We start from the raw sequence: 19889 nt of genomic DNA on the forward strand, positions 1-19889 counted from the left end.
CAGGTAATTACCAACTGAGAAAGATAAAGGAAGGTTTCGTGAAGATGGTATTTGAGGTAGGCATGATGAATAGGAATTCATTAAGTAAAAATCTTAGAAAATCCTAAGCATCAGAGAATAGTGAAGAACTTGTATAGAGTTTAGCAAGTAAAGATGCTCTCCCTTTACATAAATTTGCGTTACACAGATTCAACTTAAATCCACTTTCCAAAAAAAACAACTATATTAACTCTCTTTTTGTGCTCTTTTGTGCTTTCTTTTCCTGTTGCTGTTCCTTGAACTGACTTTCTGTGGCCTCCCCCCTGCCAAAAAAACAGCCCCCATAAACTAGAACCCCTCCAAGTGGGAAGCAAAAGATAGTCAGGTAGATCACCACCACTGTCAGATTGGGTGCTTGGCTTGAGATCTCCAGTGCGTAGAGAGATATTTGCTTCACTTGGCTACCCTCCCTGTGTCTGGCCCAGCATGGCTGTCTTCTGTCCATCTGTACTTGGGCACCATGTGTCTGTCCCCAGCTCTGTGTGACACCCATCCTCTCCTCTCTGGGTCTGTGTTGAGCCCCAACATTGTCTGTGCCTCTGCCCCCAGCTCCCCCCACTCCACCATGTGTTCCTTCTCCTGTTCTCCCTTCTTTATCCTCACCTACCACGTGTCCTAGGGCCCCTCCCTCCATGGGCATGAAGCTCCCTTCTTGCCTTCCTCTCTTCCCTGCATCTCTGGGAAAATTCATGTTCTATAAAAATCACTTTACCTTGTCTGCTTACATAAAGCAAGAACTGTCTGTAGTCCATTTTGGTTTAAGTTAGATGGATTATAAATAGGAAAAGATAGGGTAGCACAACATTGTGGAGGACCATAATTGTCAGATTAAGAAGTCATAGCACCAGTACAATATTTACTGCTCCCACAATCATGATAAAGACCGTGACTATAAATATTGCATGACCTTCAAATTGCAAAATATACCAGATTCTCCAGGTAGAGGACAGAACTGAAACATTTATTTAGACACCAGAAAACTGAATCCCAAAACCAGTAGGCCAATCCCATCATAGTACCAAAGATATTAAGAAGCTATAATAACACTGAGAGCCACAGCATCCTTCAGCCTTCCCACAAACCAATACAAGATCAATATTTACTCACAAACCTCCCTATCTCCTTGCCTGAGCACCTCTCTCTCCCACTGTCTCTCTGGCTCTGGCTCCCACCTTTCTGTAGGCTCTGCTTCCCTTCATCAAACTCCTCCCACCACAAGCTTCATGTGACTATATTTAGCCAATTAGGGGGCAGAATTTATCTTCACAGCAGGGAAGCTTCCTGTGGGCTCTGCTCCACCCTTTAGCAAATTCCCTCCATCAGAGGCTCCATGTGATTACATTTGGCCTATTAAGGCGCAGAGTTTACTTTCAAAGCAGGGGAAGTCTTCAAACTCCCCTAGGTCCATTAAGGGAAAGGGAAGGTGTTCAAATTCCCATTCCCATTATAGTAGGATAAAAGTTGGGACCTACCTTCCAAATTCTTTTTCATAGTGAACATTTGGAAAGAGTTTCATTACAATAATGTTTCAACAAAATATATTCAGAAAAAATTAGTACTCTTAACAGAAAAGCAAAGCAAATATGGAAAGATGAAAAGTACAGTAAAACTGTATATCAACAGATGGAATGGTTTCATGTGCACTGGTTTATGAATTGTGGTGAGTGGGGTTTGGATTCAAGTTGGTGGAGTAACAGGAAGAAATTCAGCCCCACCTACTCTACCAAATCCCAATTAGACAATTGAAGGGAAAAGAAAAATCATAGGGAATTGTTTCTGTAGTCCAAGACAGCATAGGGAGACAAACAGAAAGGTTGCTACACCTAGGAGAAACAGAGTCTAGTCAGAGATGCAGCAAGTGGGGCATTTTGGCTCTAGAAACTGAAAGAGATCCAATGCTGAGCACTAGAACTATAGAATTAAAAAGAGAATGAACAGTTTGACACAAGAGAAAAAGACACACTCCTTGAAAATTAGAATGAACCAAACAGAAGCTAATTTTCCATGAGACCATAAGAAATATTAAAAGAAGTTGGGGCAGAGCCAAGATGGCAGCAACTCCCCAAACTCCACCCATAACCACCTCAAATACCTATGAAATATGACTCTAAACAAACTTTAGAGCTGCAGAACCCACAAAGTGACAGAGAGAAACAAATCTTCCGCTGAAGGCAGGCTGGCAGGAAGGGGCCATTGCAGCGGGCTGGTAGCAAAGCCCAGGCCATGTGAGCCCACAGTTTTAGCCTCAGGGCAGCCCCAACCAGCCGTGGCTGGAGGGACTTTGGGAGAGTGGATCACCAGCAGTTGTGACAGTTTCCAGAATTATCAACACATAAATGCCAGAAGTAAAAGGTCAGTGTGGACTTTGGGAACAGGGGGACTGAGAGTGTTGTCTGGCCTTTGCCCCCTGGAGGGAAAAGTGGCTGAAGTGTGGCACAGCCACGTGGCTGCTTCAGAGATCCTGGCCTGTATATCATAGGGGGACCAAGTGACCATTCAAAGGGTAATTGCTGTTGCTTTAACCTGCTTGGATCTGGATGGCTGTCCTGGGTGGAGGTCCTGGGGTGTGTGACCAGGTGCCAGAGCCAGTGGAGGCTTCTGAGACGGCACCCAACTAATAGCTCCGGCAGCTGAGAGAATGCCAGTGATTTGGGACAAAGCTCTCCTCTCTGAAAGAGTTCTATTGTGGCAAAAAGCTCAGAAGTCAAGTAATTGAGTGGTAACATGAGCAAGCAGGGGAAGCAGGGCAAGCACAGTGGTCTGACTTTGGATTCCTTTTTTGGGGACCAAAAGGATCAAAGCATGGAACAGGAGGAAGACAATGAAGTCAGAACTCCTGCACTAAAAGCTTCCAAGAAAAATATGAAGTAGTTACAACTAGGCCATAGACGAGCTTAAGAAGGATTTTGAAAACCAAATAAGAAAAGTGGAGAAAAAATTGGGAAAAGAAATGAGAATGATGCAAGAAAATCATGAAAAGAGAGTCAACAACCTGACTGAAGAAAATAACACCTCAAAAAATAGACTAACTCAAATGGCAAAAGAGGCCCAAAAAGCCAATGAGGAGAAGCATGCCTTAAAGAGTCAAATTCGCCAGATGGAAAAAGAATCTCAAAAGCTCACTGAAGAGAATCATTCTTTCAGAATTAGATTGGAGCAAATGGAAGCTAATGACTTCATGAGAAATCAAGATACTATTAAACAGTTCCAAACAAATGAAAAAATAGAAGGCAGTGTGAACTATCTCATTGGAAAAACCACTGACCTGGAAAATAGATCCAGGAGAGATAATTTAAAAATTATTGGACTACCTGAAAGCCATGATCAAAAAAAGAAGCTAGAAACCATTCTTCAAGAAATTCTCAAGGAAAATTGCCCTGATGTTGTAGAACCAGAGGGCAAAATAGAGGTTGAAAGAATTCACTGATGACTTCTTGAAAAAGATCCCAAAAAGAAAACTCCTAGGAATATTATAGCCAGGTTCTGGAGTTCCCAGATCAAGGATCAAAATATTACAAGCAGCCAGGAAGAAACAATTTGAATATTGTGGAAACACAATCAGGATAACACAGAATCTCGCAGCTTCTACACTGAGGGATTGAAGGGCTTGGAATATGATATTCCGCAGGTCAAAGGAGCTGGGACTAAAACCAAGAATCACCTACCCAGCAACACTCAGTATAATATTTCAGGGGAAAATATAGTGATTCAATGAAATAGAGGACTTTCAAGCTTTCTTGATGAAAAAACCAGAGTTGAATAGAAAATTTGACATTCAGATACAAGAAGCATGAGAAGGTAAACAGGGAAAAGAAATCATGAGGAAATTATCAAAATTGAACTATTTACATTCCTACATGGAAAACCGATAATTTTAGCTTATGAAATTTTTCTTAGTATGAGGATAGTTGAAGGGAATATAAATGTATATATACATATGTGTGTACGTACATATATATGTCTATATAGGAGGGTATATGGGCGTATGAATACATATGTGATTTGTGTGTATATGTGTACAGGTATACAAAGAGGGCACAGGATCAATTGAATAGGAAGGGATGATACTTAAAGGTGAAATTGAGAGGTGAGAGAAGAATGTAATGAGAGGGATATGGGAAGAGACAGAATGGGGTAAACTATCTCATATAGAAAAAGCAAGGGCAAACTGTTATAATGGAGGGGGGGAACAGGAAGGCAAAAGGGAATGAGTCAACCTTACTCTCATTGAATTTGGCTTAGGGAAGGAATGACATATACACCTGTAGGTGTGTATCTCACCCTACAGGAGAGTACAGAGGAAGAGGATGAGAGGCAGGATAATGGAGGGCAGAGCAGGTTGGGGGGGTAGGGTAGTTAGAAGCACACACTTTTGAAAAGGGACAGGGTCAAAGTAGAAAATAGAACAAGTAGGAGGCAGGATAGGATGGAGGGAAATATAGTCAGTCTTTCACAGTATATCCACTGTGGTAATGTTTTGCATAGCTATACATGTAAAACTTATATGGAATTGCTTATCTTCCCAGTAAGGGTGGGTGACGAGAGAGGAAGGGAAAGAATCTGGAATTCAGATGTTTAAAAAATATTATTATTATTAATTATTTTACATGCAGCTGGGAAATCAGATATACAGGCACTGGGGAATGGAGATCCATCTTGCCCTGCTGGAAAGTCGGATGGGGAATGGGGGGGTGGGGGAGATATAGGAGAGAGCAGATTGGGGGAGGGGGGTATACAGTGGGATCACTGTTTTGGGGTGATGGGTAGGGAAAAGACAGGGAGAAAAAATCTTGTGGAAATGAATGATATAAACTAAAAATAAACATAAAATTTAATTTAAAAAAAGAAATTAAAAGAAAAAAGCATAAAGTATCTAATAGCAAAAACAATTGACCTGGAAAACTGATTAAGAAGAGATAATTTAGGAATCATTGGACTACCTAAAAGTCATGATATAAAAAAAGAACCTAGAAATCATATTTCAAGAAGTCATAAAAGATAATTCCTCATGTTTCTTAGAACCAAGAGAAAAATGGAAATAGAATCCTGAAAGATATACCAAAGTAAAAACTCCAAGCAATATTATAATTAAAATCCTGAGCTTCCAGATCAAAGAAAAAATACTGCAAGCAAAGTGGGGAAAAAAAATCCAGTACTGAAGAGTCACCTCAGGATCACAAAAGATTTAGCTGCCACCACTTTTAAGGATTAGAGAATTTGGAATGCAGCCTTCCAGAAGGCAAAATGTATAAACTTAGAACCAAGAATAATTTATCCAGCAATTCTGAGTATAATCGTACAGGGAGAAGGATGGAGCTTAATGAAAGAAAGGAATTCCAAGCATTTCTAATGAAAAGACTCCAGAGCTGAGTAGAAACTTTGAAATACAAACATGTAGGATTCAACAGAAAAATATGCATATGTTATATTCCAAGTTCTCTGCTCCTTTATAGTGGTGACTGTTAAATCATATTTGGTTTGTCTTGAGTGTAGTTCCTCTGTATTTGAATTTTTTTTTTTCTGGCTGCTTGCAGAATTTCCTTCTTGGAGCTAGAAGCTCTGAATTTTGAGTACGTATCTTGGAGTTTTCGTTTTGGGATTTTTTTTCACAAGTTATTAGTGGATTCTTTTATTTTCACCTTTTCTTTCTTTTTAAGATTTCTTAAAACAGGATGTCTAGAGCCTTTTTTTGGTCATGATGTTCAGATAGTTCAATGATTGTTAAATTTTTTTTCTCCTTGATCTGTTTTCCAGGTTTTTCCTATGTTACTTTATATTCCTCCCCCCCACCACCCCATTTTTCAGCCTTTTGACTTTGTTTTAATATTTTTTGGTTGAATCATGGAGTCGTTGACTTTTATTTCATCCATTATAATTTTTTTTTTTTTACTTTTTGAAGGGGGAGGGCAGGGTAATTGGAGTTAAGTGACTTGTACAAGGTCACAGCTAGTCAATGTTAAAGTGTCTGAGGTTGGATTTGAACTCAGGTCCTCCTGATTCCAGGGCCAATGCTCTTTTCACAGTATTACCTAGCTGCCCCCATTCATTATACTTTTCAAAGAAAGTGTAGCTTGAGCAGGATTTTATACCTCATGTGCTAAGCTTTTTTCCATTTCCAATTCTCTCATTTCTTTTCCAATTTCTTCCTCAAGTGCTCTCATTTCATTTATAAAACTTTTTTTGCTCTTTTTTTAAACTCTTTGCTTCATCCCTTCTAAGAATTCTTGTTGAATTGTCCAAAATGTTTTTCTCTGATGGTTATAGATATTTTAGATTCATTCTCTTCTTTGTATCTTGAGTATCCCTCCTACCATAGTAACTAATTATGGTGGAGTTCTTTGTAGTTTGTCTATTTTTCTAGCCTGCTTCTTAACTTTGGTCTTGATGATAGGGTTGGGTTTTGCCATACTTCTAGCAGGCTTGGGGAACCTGTGGCCTCAAGGCCACATGTAGCCTTCTAGGTCTTCAAGTGTTACCCTTTGACCAAATTCAACTCTACAGAACAAAAGTTTGGATTCATTCAAAGGGTTGCACTTGAGGACCTAGAGGGTCATATTTGGCCTTGAGTTAGCAGGTTCCTCACCCCTGCAAAGGTTTAGGCTGGTCTTATTGCTGTTTTCTTAGGGTTTTGAGTGTTGTGTTTTTTCTAGGATTTTACAGGCAGGCTGGGAACCCACCAGCTTTCAGTGGTCCCAAAGGAGCCTGATCCAGGGTAAAGTCTGACTACTACCCTCTGGTCTGAGCTCTGCAAGTTTTAGCCCTACTTTTCAATCATAACGATAGAGGTCTACTGCTAGACTCAGTCCCTGTCAACGGACTAGGACATTCTTCTGGTTCAGTGACAGAACTTCAGACTTTACTTTGGTCTGGGATTTCTGTCTTGGTTGTTCCTCTGCAGGCTGAGCTAAATGCTCAAATTGAGATCTTTCCCTGCTCCTCGGGTCTAAGCCCTACCACCACTGCAGCTGTTGCTTCTGAATTGTCTTCTTTCTCCATACACCAGCAAAGGCCACCCAATCTGGGAATCCTACTCCATGCCATGAAATCTCCTCACTCTGCCCTGCATCTGTGATCTGAACCTGGGTAATGGGCAGCAAAACTGCCAGTTAGCACCTGTCCCTATCGTAGCTCCGCAACATGGGTCAGGGTTCAGGGCCTCTACTTTCACTGGTATTCATTCTTTCCCTGGTGCTAAAGCACTTTGAGTCACAGCCTCTGCCTTTCCCAGATTCTCCTGTCAGCTGGCTGATCTGGGTCACACAAAGGACTCACTCTGACTTTATATGTCATTGGTTTTGATGTGGTATATTATCTACATCGATCTGGAAGAGTTGTAGCGGGGAGCTCAGCTCCACTGCTTCTTGTTGTTCCATTAGCTTGACTTTGACAATTTGCCTCCCCTTGCTCTTAGTCATCAGGTTCTTTTTCCTTTCCTTCCTTTCCTTCCCTTCCTTCACTTGACATGCTGACCCTACCCCAGTCTCAGACTGTTCAGGTGTCAACAGCATCAGCATGCTACCCTTGTCTTTTTCCAGGTTTTTTATTTTTAGATTCCCTGTTCTTATAATTGAAGTGTTTCCTAAATAAGAACATGATCACCCTGTTTCTGTGGCAGAAAACTGTCATGTGAATCTGTGATGCATGCCTTTCATTCCTTTTCCTGGGGATCTAGATTTCGGGGCAGTCAGACCCTCAGTACTGACATAAGATTCCAATTAACAATGCCTATCAAGCATTATGATTCTTTTAGAAAATGTTCTATTGATCCCATTTTCCCATCAGTATAATTTCTCAATATTTACCCCAAATAGAATTCTCCATTATAACCAAGCCCAAACAATCTAACTTTTGACCCTGTCTGATAATCGCCTTAATTATTTTTACCTCTTAACATTTTAAAGTGACTGTGTTCACCCTTTATCTTCTGACCCATTCATTCTCTTGTGAGACAGCCGTAGGTGTTAAGTAGCTTGCCAAAGTTTTACCAGTGGTGTCAGACTCAAATAGAAAGGCATACCTATTCATATTGACTTAGAAAACTACAAGTTAACATTATGGGTTTTTTTGTTGTTGTTGTTTGCTTTTTAGAGGGGGATGGTAGGAAGTTGGGGTTAAGTGACTTGCCCAAGGTCACATGGTTAGTTTTTTGTGTTAAATGTCTGAAGCCAGATTTGAATTCAGGTCCTCCTGACTCCAGGGCTGGTGCTTTATTCACTGTGCCACCTAGCTGCCCCCAATCTGTGTTGTATTATATTTACATTTATTTTGTTAAACATTTCTCAGCTACATTTTAATCTGGTTCAGGCCACTGAGATAAGTTTGATAACTTCTTGCCTTAGACCCAAGAATCCTTTAATTGAACTATGCAGCTGTCTTGCTGGGCTGATACTAAGATATTTTCTCATCTTTGCATTTGCTGGAAGTCATTTCTAGAATGACTAGGAGGTGTCCTTTTAATCAGATTGAGAAATATTTTCATCTGCAATTCAGTTTAATTTTTCAGTAATTTTCAGCATTTTCATGTTATGATTTTTGACATTAAGAAATGAACTCCATATTTGCAATATATGCTTTAATCTCATTCAATCTTTTCTTTTATTTGAAAACTTTCTTGTGATTTCAGTTTATAAATTTTCTCCTTGTAAGTGTTAATAACCACAGTATACATGTAGATCTAATCTAATTGCAATTCAGTCTTTCACAGAGACACCTTAATCTATATTCTGGGAGGTAGAAGAGGCATTCAGGGCTACCTATTTGGAGTATGAACTTTGAAATTATAGTAAGGAGGTTTTGGTGGGGATGAGTGATGTAATAATAATAACTGAAATTCATGTAGGGCTTTAAGGCTTGCAGAATCCTTATCCTACATTATCTCATTTGAGCCTCCTTTGTATTATCTTTCTTCTTATTAAAAGCTGCGTTTGGAAATATAAATTTGGTGATTTTTTAAAAATCAGAAATGGTCAGTTAGAATTTTTCTAAATTGATTTGTGAAATTTCAGTTAAAAGAAAGTACTTTCTAGCACCTGGACTGTTCAGTTTGTAATTGCTTCAGCCCTGTAGTATGTCTTCTTTGCTGGTCTTAGAACCAGTCCTTAGAAGTTCAGCATGGTACCCTTCCCTGGAGATCAACAGAAAGCAAAGCCCAAAAACTGTGCACACCATCTGTACCAGAATTTCTTCCTTCATTGTGAAATTCATTTCTAAGGATCTTTAATTCTGCTTCTACTCCATTTTGAGTTGCTTCTGAGAGTGGGTAAAAGTAGTAGCATGTTAGTTATCTTCATCCATTTTCTTCATTATGTTCACTCCTGTTTGCAGCCATGAAGTTGGTGTGGGAAGCAGAACTATACAGTATTATATAATTCCATTTTGACAAGAAGGTGCAATTTTTGCCTATGGCACAAGGATCTAGATAAAATAGTCCTCATCTCTCTGCCATTCCAGCACCTTTCTCCCACTAATGGGTTCCTTCTGGGGCCTCTATTTTGGGGAAAGGCCCAGGCCAAACATACTTCCATTTCTTTACAGACTCATTACCTTTCACCCTCATACCTTCACCTGGTCCCTACTTCCATCCACTCCCCTTTTAGCTCCTTTTAGGTGTTTCTTCCCTCCACTGCCCTGCCCCGCCCTGTTAGAATGAAAACTCCTTAAGGACAGGAATTGTCTTTTTTTTTTTACTTGTATTTGTATTCTCGGTGCTTTAGCAGAATACCTGGCACATAGTGTTTAATATACTTGTTTCCTGGCTGCATACCTCACTTTTGCTATGTGTACTATGTGACTAACAGTTTTGCCAAGTCACTTCAGTTTTTTATGTCTCACTTTCCTCAGATGCTATATGAAATTAGATTTGTTAGAAAATCACTCAAGTCCCTTGTAGCTCTGATATTTTGTGGGTCTTAATGATTTGAATGTTTCTAAAGAGCAATACACAGCTGTGGTACTTTTAGCAATGCCTATTAGAACTCCTTTGTATCTTAGCATTGAATCATAGGACAGTTCAGTACAATCTTATTAAATACACATTTATGCAATTCAGCTATATGCCAAGCTAAAAAAAATGGGAGGAAATTGAGTAGTTTTGGGGGTTCTTCCTACTTTTCTACTCAGTAGAGGTAATGTGGAGTGAGCTTGAGATGTGAATTTACTGTTTCCTTTGTTGGTATTCTGCAATGAGCAGTTATCACACCATCCTGAGTGTAATTGCTGAATTTCTTCCTCTTCATCATACCCACAGACCTTTTATTCTTTCTGATTAGTAGAACAAATGAGAAGGACAGTCTCACTTGGCCTTCCAAGGATTTGTGTTCAACTGGAAGGCCTCTACTGTATTCCCTTGGATTTGCTAATGTCTTTTGTGCTATGATGAAGCAGGTTTCATAGTGGTGTGATCCCTCTCAAATATAATAGCGCTTCTTTCCCAAATTATCCTTTTTCCTACCAGCTAAATTTTTACCCATTTTTATCTGGTTCTTTTTTTAATAGAAAGCTTGCTTCCTGCCTTTCTCCTAGTTGTGGAAAGTAAAATTTCTATTCACTTGTTTCCATAGCAACCATCTCAGATACATCTTTCTAATAGAGACTACCTTTTTTTTAAGCTGAGATTTTTCTTTTCTTTTTTTTTATCATGGACCCCTTTTTAGCAATCTGGTGAAACCTAAGGAATTTAAATTAAAGTAGCATTATCAGAATTTACATTAAATAAAATAGATAATAAATTAAAATAGAATTTCGAGAGAAACCATTTATATTGAAAAGGAAGATGTGATTTTCCCCCCACTCAACTTTATGATCCTCCCCTGGAAACCCATCTACAAACCCTGTGGATTAAGAACTATTTTAAAGAAACTGTCAAGGGAACCACCCAGGTTCTAAACTTAGGTGTCGGCTGCAGAACCCACAAAATGACACAGAGAAGCTAACCTCCTGCTGAGAACAGCCCAGCAGGCCGGCAGGAATCGGCCAGCGCAGCGAGCCCAGCACCATGCCGAGGCTTTAGCCCCAGGGCGGGCCTGACCAGCCACTAGCCAGAGGGACTCCAGATCAGCAGCAGCTGTGGCCGTTTCCAGATTTATCAATACATAGATGCGAAGGACAAGGTGAGAGGCCGGTGCAGTCTGGACTTTGGGACCCAGTAAGTGGGAGTGCGTGGCTTTTACCCCCAGGGCGAGAAACCACTGAGACCAGCACAGCCTGCCAGCTCCACGTGGTGGCTTCAGCTCCTGGCTTGCAGAGTGTAGGGGGACCAAGCACCAGTCTGAGGGGTAATCGCTCTTGCTTTAACCTGCTTGGATCTGGATTGCAGTCTAGGGTGGAGGTCCTGGGGTGTGTGTCCAGCTTGCCAGAGCATGTGGAAACCTCAGAGAGGGCACCCATGTAATACCTCCGGCAGCTGAGAAAACCCCAGCGTTTGGGACGAAAACTCCCCTGTCTGGTGGCAGAGTCCTACTGTGGCAAAAAGCCCAAAAGTCAAATAATTGAGTGGTAAAATGAGCAGGCAAAGGAAACAAAGAAGACAGAAGATTCCAACATTACACTCCTATTTTGGGGACAAGAAGGAGCAAGGCATGGAACAGGAGGAAAACAGTGAAGTCAGAACTCCTGCACCAAAAGCTTCAAAGGAAAATACAAGCTGGTTACAGGCCATAGAGGACCTTAAGAAGCAGATAAGAGAAGTGGAGGAAAAATTGGGAAGAGAAATGAGAACAATGCAAGACAATTATGAAATGAGAGTCAACAGCCTGACTGAAGAAAATAATACCTTAAAAAATAGACTGACTCAAATGACAAAGGAGGCTCAAAAAGGCAATGAGGAGAAGAATGCCTTAAAAAGTCGAATTTGCCAGATGGAAAAAGAATCTCAAAAGCTCACTGAGGAGAATCATTGCTTCAGAATTAGATTGGAGCAAATGGAAGCTAATGACTTTATGAGAAATCAAGATGCTGTTAAACAGTTCCAAACAAATGAAAGAATAGAAGGCAATGTGAAATATCTCATGGGAAAAACCACTGACCTGGAAAATAGATCCAGGAGAGATAATTTAAAAATTATTGGACTACCTGAAAGCCATGACCAAAGTAAGAACCTAGAAAGCATCCTCCAGGAAGTTCTCAAAGAAAACTGCCCTGATGTTTTAGAACCAGAGGGCAAAATAGAGGTTGAAAGAATCCACCCATCGCCTCCTGAAAGAGATCCCAAAAAGAAAACTCTTAGGAATATTATAGCCAGGTTCTGGAATTCCCAGATTAAGGAGAGAATATTACAAGCAGCCAGGAAGAAACAATTTGAATATTGTGGAAACACAATCAGGATAACCCAGGATCTGGCAGCTTCTACACCGAGGGATCGAAGGGCTTGGAATATGATATTCCGGAGGTCAAGGGAGCTGGGATTAAAACCAAGAGTCACCTACCCAGCAAAACTGAGTATCATGTTTCAGGGGAAAATATGGTCATTCAGTGGAATACAGGATTTTCAAGCATTCTTGCTGAAAAAACCAGAGTTGAATAGAAAATTTGACATTCAGATACAAGAAGCAAGAGAAGCATGAGAAGGTAAAGAGGGAAAAGAAATCATAAGGAGCTTATCAAAGTTGAACTATTAACATTCCTACATGGAAAAACAATAATTGTAACTTATGAAACTTTTCTCAGTAGTTGAAGGGATTAGAAATATATGTATATGTCTTTATATGAGGGTACGTGGGAATATGAATACATATGTGAATGTGTGTATATACGTTTACAGGTATACCGTGTTTCCCCAATAATAAGACCTATCCCGAAAATAAGCCCTCCCCTTACTGTGTAAGATTCCTCGAAAATAAGCCCTCCCTCGAAAATAAGCCCTATTGAGATTGCTACTGTAGTGAAGGTGATCTCCTGCACTACACGCTATATTACGGTACCCTCTGTATGCACTGCCCCCCCCCCCCCCCGGGTGAAACGCATGCCGCACTCCGAGCTGCATCCAATCAGAGCTGCAGAAGTGAGCACGTCATCCTGTTCTTCCCCAGTGATTTGCTTATTGAATAAAGGTACAATATTTTGTTCACATTTACCTGTTTATTAAAATTGCTGTCAATGTTCATTAAAATAAGCCCTCCCCTGAAAATAAGCCCTCTGGTGTTTTTCTGTCCAAAAAAAAATTTAAGACAGTGTCTTATTATCGGGGAAACACGGTATATAGATAGAGGGCACAGGACCAATTTAACAGGAAGGGATGATACTTAAAAGGTGAAATTAAGAGGTGAGAGGAATATAATGGGAGGAGATAGGGAGAGACAGATTAGGGTAAACTATCTCATACAGAAGAGGCAAGGGAAAATGGTTACAATGGAGGGGAAGAATAGGAAGGCAAAAGGGAATGGGTCAACCTTATTCCTATTGAATCTGGCTTGAGGAGGGAAATACACACTAAATAGGGGATCTCACCCTCCAGGAGAATGGGGGGGAAGGGGATGTGAGGGGGGTTGATGGAAGGGAGGGCAGGCTGGAGGGCAGGAAAGTTGGAAGCACCCACTTTTGAAAAGGGACAGGATCAAAGTAGAGAATAGAACAAGTGGGAGGTGGGATAGGAGGGAGGGAAATATAGTCAGTCTTTTACAATATATCTACTATGTTATTGTTTTGCATTAGCCGCACATGTACAACCTATACTGAACTGCTTGTTTCCCCAGTGGGGGTGGGTGGCAGGGGGGGAAGGGAATGAATCTGGAATTGAAAGTTTTAAAATCAAATATTCAAATATATATATATATATTTAATACCATCTTACATGTAATTAAGAAATAAGATATACAGGCACTGAGGCATAGAGATCCACTGGAAAAGTCGAAAGGGGTATGGGAGAAAATATGGGAGAGAGCAGATTGGAGGTGGGGATATCCTGTGTGACTGCTGTTTTGGGGGGATGGGTGGGGGGAAAACGGGGAGAAAATTTGTAACTCAAAATCTGGCAGAAACGAATGATGTAAATCAGAAGTTAATAAAGCATTTAAACTTAGGTGTCATCTTTGATTCCCTCAGCCTCTTTCACCTTCCCTATCCAATCGGTGAGCAGTTCTTGTTTTCTTTATAACATCGTCTAGTGACCCTAGCCTCTTTGTTGTTCCTCTAAGTGACACCCTCCATATCCTGACCTTGGAGCATTCACTGGCTCTCCTTCATTCCTGGAACTTTTCCTCCTCTTCTCCTCTTTTCTAGTTTCCTTGGCTTTCTTCAAGTATGAAGTAAAGTCCAAACTTTTTTTTTTTTTGGAGGGGAGAGGGAAGGGCAATTGGGGTTGAGTGATTTGCCCAAGTTCACATGGCTAGTAAGTGTTAAAATGTCTGAGGCTGGATTTGAACTCAGGTCCTTCTGATTCCAGGGCCAGTGCTCTATTCACTGAGCCACCTAGCTGCCCCAAATCTGAAATTATCTCCACTTTATCCTTTGTATATCTTATTTGTATAAAGTTGTTTGCATTTGTATTCCCCATTAGAATGTGAGTTTTTTGAAAACAGGTACTTTTGGAGGGGGAGGGCCTTTCTTTGCATCCTGAGCATAGTTCTTTGCATACAGGGCTTAATAAATACTTGCTGACTTGATCTTAAACTCATCTCAGTAATATATGTTTAAAGATCTGTATTGTACTTTATGATTGACTTAAAGGATTTCCATGGGTGAATTGTCACTGTCGATGTGGAATTTAGGCCCTAACTTGTGTCAGAGGCAGCTATATTGTGATTGGTTTCATTATTTGCTGTGACCAAAACAATTATTAACTGATGGTCACAGTTTTGATAATAAACTTCTATGAGCTTAGCTAGTTTGGTTCTTAGATAATAAACAATAATACATAGACTGATCTCATATACTGCTGTTTCCCACCACTTTTTGTTTTTCTAACTGCTTTCAACAAAAAAATGTGTTGTGAATAACTAAAGTAATAACATAATAGTCTTAGATTTTATTCTTTAAGTGCTTACAAGAATTACAATCACAACTTTGCCCCCCCAGCTCCAAATTAAAATTCATGTAATTATAATTAGAAAATATTTCATTCTGCTGATAATAATGAAAACCCTAATTACAAAATAATGACTACTTTATTTGAGATGTTCTGTAAGAATTCAAAGAAATAATTCAGCACGATTTCATATGCTTCTGTTATCTACAAGAACTCATATTAAATTTCTTTTTTTTAAATAAATTTAGTTGAATAGAAATAACATTTTTAATAAAGTAAGTTTCCAAACTCAGAAGATGTTTAGTATAATATACTAATCAAATGTGAATTTAATTCCAATGTTGGCCTTTGTTATTTGCACAAAGGTTTGCAGTTTTTAGCTCAGCACCAATCAAAAACAGTCTTTTTTTTTTTGCCTTTTGGAGGGCAATTGGGGTTAAGTAACTTGCCCAAGATTACATGGCTAGGTTTTTTTGTGTGGGTGTTAAGTGTCTGAGGCCAAACCGAACTCGGGTCCTCCTGACTCCAGGGCCGGCTCTTTACTCACTGCACCACCTAGCCGCCCTCAAACCAGCCTTAAATCTGGTTCTGCATTGAGTTTATTTCTGTATTTTCTTTTAAGTATGAGTAAAGTAAAAATCTTTGCTTATACAGACATGTAGTAGAAATGGTAGAATTATCGGCTTTCTTTCTGAGATTTGGAATTTCATTTTTTCATTTTTAGCCACCTATGCAACACAGAAAAAGGAATAGCTAATGACTTAAAATATTTACTATTCTACTGTCTAAATAACAAGTGATATGTATTGAAAGATAAGTGTACTTAAAGTTCAATTGCCCATATTGCTTTGTTTTTAACAGTGTTTATACACACATACACATACACACACTAATCTTTGGAAGAAAATGCTTTCTTCAGATGTGACTTTATTCTCTTCCCCTACTCATATACTGGATACACTCTCACAGAAACTCCTGAATGACTGACCAGTTTTACCAGCTAGTTGATTTGACAGATTATGGTCAGATAGAATTATAACAAAACGAATGGTAATTAAATTTAAATTGAAAAATAACCTTAATACTCCAATGAGAAGTAATAGATTTGTTTATGTAGAACATTTGTGATGGATAGTCTATGATGCCTTCTAGATGGTTTGTAACATGTACAACAATCATGGTAAACAGCCTGATATTTGTGCTACAAGAACTGAGATGTTTATTAGCATGTTGATCATATATATATTATATATAGATCTCATCAGATATAATTAACAAAAAGGAATACTCTGGCATAGTGTACAGAATTCAAATGAGGATATGTGCTTGGGTCTGACTAATAATTGGGAATCAGTTTGCACTTGAATGTTGAATCTTCATGGGAGTTTGGAAACAGTTTGATGACATGTGGTCCGAGTTTGATGTAATTGTTGCAAAAACACCAGAATCATCTGCATGTGATTATGACAGTTTTGAATTGCTGCAAAAAGAAACCTATAATGCTTTAGACGTGCACATAATTGTCATAGAGGAAAGCTATATTTGTATCATCTTGAGTAATTATTTGCTGCTTAAGAAACCATTAAGTAATTTTTTACATGATCCCCTTGGACCATCATCAAAATCCCATACCCAAAGGCTTTTAACATAACAGTATAGAATCTATCAGAACCTTTACTCTTACTGGTTTTGTTGTTTGAGAATATAGAATTTTTGCAAGACATCAGAATAGGTCTTTCTTTAGCAGAGGCATCTAAATAAGTTTTTTGTTTTGATTCAAGAAATTAAGTGTTCTCTTGACTACATTTTTTAAATAATGATTTAGAAAATTATAGAGAATGTAAATTTTTCTCATGAAAAGCATACATATTCAATCAAAACAAATCTCCACATTGGCGATATCTCCCCCAATATCGTTTCACTTAGTATTCACTTAGCATTCATTCTCAGGATTTGGGTAGCATATTTCCTTATTCATCCCCTGGAATCCTGGTTGGTCGTTGTGCTGAGAAGAATTCAGCACTTTAGTGTTTTGTTACATTTGTATATCATAACTTATTATCCATTACAATATGGGTAATCCCTCAGATTCCCATTGTTTACTACTTCAGAAAGAGCTACAAACACTTTTTATACGTGCATAGAGCTTGTTTTTCTTAGGATTAATCCTTCTCTCAATCTATTGTCCCTCTAATTCTCTGTCCCATAGCCCTTCTCCCCTTTTCCTTTGATTTTCCTGTTGACTAAAATTGTTTATGTGTTTCTCTTCTTTCCTTCAAGTTCATATGAGAGTGAGGTTCAAATTTCATCCATTCCCCCTCCCCTTGTTTGTATAGATGTCTCCTTGTGCACCCCAATTATGTAAAACATTTTCCCCAACTTTCATTTCCCTTCCTACCCTGTACATTCCTCTTCTTTTCTCTTTTCATATATAAGAATATAACAGAACTACTCCCAGGCTTTATCTAATTGGACTTCCTCTGTGACCTAGTGATTATGGTAGTGTTCAGAAGGGATATATGTATCATCTCTCTGTGTTATAATGCAAGCAGTTTATCCTTGTTCATAAATATATCCTTTTGTATATCTCTTCACTCGTGTTTGAACTTCACTTTTCCTGTAGCTCTGGTATTTTCATCAAAACTGCTTGAAAGTCTTCTTCATTAAAGGTCCATTTTTTCCCCTTGTAACATTATACTCAGTTGTTTGGATAAGTTTTTCTTGATTTTATAGTCAAGAATGGATTATTGTATTCCAAGTTGCGTATTGCTTTATGGTGGTGGCTGTAAAATCAGGTGTTATCTTGGCTGTGGTTCCTTAGTACTTGAATTCTTCTTTTCTTGATGTTTATAGTATTTTTCCTTTGACCTGCCCTTATGCCAGTGCCCCAGTTTGGGTGTGGGGGTTCCCCCCGTATTTTTTTGTGCTGGTGCACAAGCCTCTCTGGGTACTGGAGTACTGTTCCTGCCCTGATCCTGTCTTCAGTATCTTCAGACCTCTCTGTCTTTGTACCTGTGAAGAACTTGGATAGACAAAGGACTGTATCTTTTTCTGGATTTCTCTAGTGAGATTTGGTTTGTTGCATTTTATAGATCTGTTTGGAGGAGTTGTGAACGGACATTGATCTGCTTTGATTCCTTCTATTCTGCCATCTCGACTCCACACTTGAAAATATAAATTTTATAATGGTTTAGATGACATTTCACTTTAAGGTTTGCAAAGCACTTGACATACATTATCTTAATTGCCCCTCACAACAAATTCTGGGGTAACTACTACTAGAATCATACCAGTTTTGCAGTTGATGAAACTGAGGCTTAGAGTAAAATGATTTACTCTTGGTCACACAGTATCTGATTTGAGGTTCAAACCCAAGCTTCTGTCTGCTTCAAGTTCAACACTCCTTCTGTTATACCATACTGCCTCTGGTTGACTGATCTTGAAATAATTGTTTTGATCTCTTCTGTTATCTTTGAAACACTCATCAGCTTAAGGCATTTTTAGCCAAGTTACGAAGATGCTTTTATTTTTAAATACTAATTTGTTAATAAAACAGGGATGGTTAGAAACAAGACATATTTTCTTTGAATTGAAATACAGTTTGTGTAATAAAATGATTTATCTTTCATAAAGAAAAATTTAACAGAACCACTTTTCAAAAATTAATAGCAAAAGGAATGAGGTAAAGGGAAAATGCTGGTAGAAGAGGGGTAAAAAGGATTAGTATGCTTTCTAAAAGGAGTGATTAGTGGGGAAGACAAGCAGGCAAGGATCATCCTCAAAAGAGAACATAGTATATTAGTGAGTGGAGGTTGAAGACGAAAGCCCTCCTATTTAAAAAAAATTTTTTTTTTAATATTGTTAAGTTAAAAATTGTAGGTGGAGCCAAGATGGTGGATTAGAGCCATCAAGCCATCCAAACTCTCCCAGTGTTCCCTTCCACACAACTGTAAAATAACACCTCAAATAGAATCCTGGAATGGCAGAGCCAAGAATAGGTCAGGGTGAGATATTTTTCCAGCTTAAGACAACTTCCGAGATTGGTGAGAGAGGTTTATGATCCAGGGGTGGTGGCCAAACTAGAGAAAATATGAATGATTGCAGTACCAGGCCTTGGGAGTGACTGTGACAGCAGCAGAAGCAGATTTGGGAGCTCTCAACCCAGAGATGGTAAGGAACAACTAATCAAAAAAAGATTATACAGGAAAACCTTTGCTGGCACTCATGTAGCTGGTGCTGAATGGCAACCCATATGCAGTCCTGGGTCATAGTTCCAGAGCAGAGAGGAGAATTTGTCATTTAAAAGTCATAAGGAAGTAGGGGACCTGGTCACAGTTCTAAAGCACAGAGGAGTCTCCTAGCATTTGTGACTGTAAGAGAACAGCGGCCCTAGGCATACTGTGTTTCCCCGATAATAAGACACTGTCTTATTTTTTTGGACAGAAAAACACCAGAGGGCTTATTTTCAGGGGAGGGCTTATTTTAATGAACATTGACAGCAATTTTAATAAACAGGTAAATGTGAACAAAAAAATGTACCTTTATTCAATAAGCAAATCACTGGGGAAGAACAGGATGACGCGCTCACTGCTGCAGCTCTGATTGGATGCAGCTCAGAGTGTGGCGTGCGTTTCACCGGTGGGGGGGGGGACGGTGCATACAGAGGGTACCGTAATGTAGCGTGTAGCGCAGGAGATCACCTTCACTACAGTAGCAATCTCAATAGGGCTTATTTTCAGGGGAGGGCTTATTTTAGAGGAATCTTACACAGCAAGGGGAGGGCTTATTTTCAGGATAGGTCTTATTATCGGGGAAACACGGGTAGTCCCACAGCCAAGAGGAATGCTAGCATTTGCAGCTGCAAAGGAGTGGGATCTTTTTTGGGCGAACA

General features: G+C 39.3%; 1 protein-coding gene across 1 annotated transcript in view; it reads left to right on the plus strand.

Moving 5' to 3' along the window:
- Positions 1 to 19889, plus strand: part of ITCH (itchy E3 ubiquitin protein ligase) — a 165046-nt gene that overhangs the window by 100790 nt on the left and 44367 nt on the right. The window lies entirely within an intron of this gene.

Source organism: Petaurus breviceps, unplaced genomic scaffold (genome assembly GCF_028583685.1).
Source record: "Petaurus breviceps papuanus isolate PSGF00001 unplaced genomic scaffold, PetGlider_PUasm1.0 90994, whole genome shotgun sequence".
NCBI classification, from domain to species: Eukaryota; Metazoa; Chordata; class Mammalia; order Diprotodontia; family Petauridae; genus Petaurus; species Petaurus breviceps.